Source organism: Schistocerca americana, unplaced genomic scaffold, assembly GCF_021461395.2.
Source record: "Schistocerca americana isolate TAMUIC-IGC-003095 unplaced genomic scaffold, iqSchAmer2.1 HiC_scaffold_47, whole genome shotgun sequence".
Lineage (NCBI taxonomy): Eukaryota > Metazoa > Arthropoda > Insecta > Orthoptera > Acrididae > Schistocerca > Schistocerca americana.
The window spans coordinates 2145001-2147500 of NW_025726203.1; the positions used below are offsets into that span (position 1 = coordinate 2145001).

The following is a 2500-nucleotide window of genomic DNA, read 5'->3' on the forward strand; positions in this document are numbered from 1 at the left end:
CTAACCCATGTTGCGCCTTAACCTAACCCATGTTGCGCCTTAACCTAACCCATGTTGCGCCTTAACCTAACCCATGTTGCGCCTTAACCTAACCCATGTTGCGCCTTAACCTAACCCATGTTGCGCCTCAACCTAACCCATGTTGCGCCTCAACCTAACCTATGTTGCGCCTCAACCTAACCTATGTTGCGCCTCAACCCAACACACGTTGGGCCTTAACCCAACACACGTTGGGCCTTAACCCAACACACGTTGGGCCTTAACCCAACACACGTTGGGCCTTAACCTGCTCTGTAATTGTCATACGACGCGTTAAATTAGTGTAGTGTTGCCTAACTGCAACCCCCGCAATATAGTTTGCTACTCGCACTGCCCGGTCCCCAGAGTATCGCTTCATGTGAAACACCTTGCAGCTATACACTGTAATGCGGATGGCAGTAGGACGTACATGCTCAATGCCCTTCGCAGTTGTTCATTGGCATTCGCATGGCGAAGCACAGCCTACGTTGTGGTACGGCTTGTGTCAACTGTCCGCTGATGTTGTACGTCCAAATCACACACTGTACTGCACATTGGTCCTCATGTACTGAATGATACATCGTGGTACATGTGTGACCGTACCACGACTGCGCCAACAACGGCGAACCATACGGTCCAAATATTGTGCACTCAGCTACGTGTCGTCTCCCTATAAGAGCTGGATTGCAGTATGGTATGCCGTGGATGGCGATCAGCATGAGCCGTCTGTTGATGTAGTGGCGCGTGTTGTCAGACGTAGTCGTCTCCTCTCACACACCGTGATAGCATGGTGCACTGCGTTCCACATCTGCGACATGCGACAGAGGCCGGTTGACAGTCGTTCGCGCAATGGACATCGCATACGTACGGGGGCCACCTTCCACGTGTTCGCGAAGCGTGCACATGTTGTTGCGTGTATGTGGGCAGACATAGTGTGTCGTGACACCTGACACAGGCATGCAACAATCGTTGAATTTGCAAATGGCGATGGACGTCTACGTTTGCTGGTGACGTTACGCAAATGAACAACTGGTAAACCGTTGTGGTGCGGTTGTTCTCGCTAGAGGTGAATCAGTGATGGCGACGATCGGTTGAGCTACCAACCGGTTGTTTCAGCGATACCCACCATGCCCACGAACGTGAATGGCATGTGGGTGTGAAGCGATACGCGGCGGTGGCTGGGTGGGACCGTCCCCGGCCGGTGAGGGGGGGCCTCCCGGCGTGCTGGCCGCGCGGTGCGTGGGCGCACGCGCTACAGCCGGCTGGTGGGGGCGGCCAGTGGCAGGCGCGCCGGCCGACGGAGGCGGCAGGCGGCGCAGCTGCGCGCCGGCGCACCCTGCACGCGGCGCCGTGCGGCCAAAGTAGGTCCTCGCGGGCCCGGTGCGAAGCGCGGTGGACATCTGCAGTGTGCTGGTCCGATTGAGGACTGTGTGCGCTGAGGATGCGCCGCCGCCCGGCGCTCGGCGCCGCGACGCCGTCTGCTGCTCGGTCGCCTCTGCGGTTCTCGCAGGTGGATTGTATCGCAGCTGTGCGGACGTGTTGGCGCGTGCGCTGTGCTGGGAGAGTTCGCTTCGGCACCCAAGTGGGGCTTTTGTCCTTCTGTGGCGCTGGCGTTGGAGCTGCCGGCCACCGTAGGTGGCGCGTGTTGTCTCCCGCCGGCAATGCCACGACAGCACGCTCCCGGGCCTCTGTCGGCAGCGGCAAGCTCAGTTGGGAGCACGGGTGGTCGCACCTAAAGCGTCTACTCGCCAAACTCCGGGCGATTGCGCCACTCTCGAACCCGACCAAGTACTTAGGACGGCGCTGCGCGCCGCCGGGACCTGAGAGGGTTTCGAGGTGTATTGTGCAGGGGAGCTCAGCCTCCTCCTGTTTGCAGAATAATTGAGCGGACGCTTGCGTGTTCGCGCGGGCCCCCGGGACACACTCCCGGGCGGCCGGCTGCTCAGCTCTAGTTGACGCAGCTCCCTGGTTGATCCTGCCAGTAGTCATATGCTTGTCTCAAAGATTAAGCCATGCATGTCTCAGTACAAGCCGCATTAAGGTGAAACCGCGAATGGCTCATTAAATCAGTTATGGTTCCTTAGATCGTACCCACGTTACTTGGATAACTGTGGTAATTCTAGAGCTAATACATGCAAACAGAGTCCCGACCAGAGATGGAAGGGACGCTTTTATTAGATCAAAACCAATCGGTCGGCTCGTCCGGTCCGTTTGCCTTGGTGACTCTGAATAACTTTGGGCTGATCGCACGGTCCTCGTACCGGCGACGCATCTTTCAAATGTCTGCCTTATCAACTGTCGATGGTAGGTTCTGCGCCTACCATGGTTGTAACGGGTAACGGGGAATCAGGGTTCGATTCCGGAGAGGGAGCCTGAGAAACGGCTACCACATCCAAGGAAGGCAGCAGGCGCGCAAATTACCCACTCCCGGCACGGGGAGGTAGTGACGAAAAATAACGATACGGGACTCATCCGAGGCCCC

At 57.7% G+C, this 2500-nt stretch overlaps 1 non-coding gene across 1 annotated transcript in view; it reads left to right on the forward strand.

Moving 5' to 3' along the window:
- The first annotated feature begins 1980 nt into the window (after nt 1-1980).
- Nucleotides 1981-2500, forward strand: part of LOC124584141 — a 1910-nt gene continuing 1390 nt past the window's right edge. The window contains exon 1 of the ribosomal RNA XR_006974549.1: nt 1981-2500. This exon is cut by the window's right edge and continues 1390 nt beyond it. This is a non-coding gene — a ribosomal RNA (small subunit ribosomal RNA).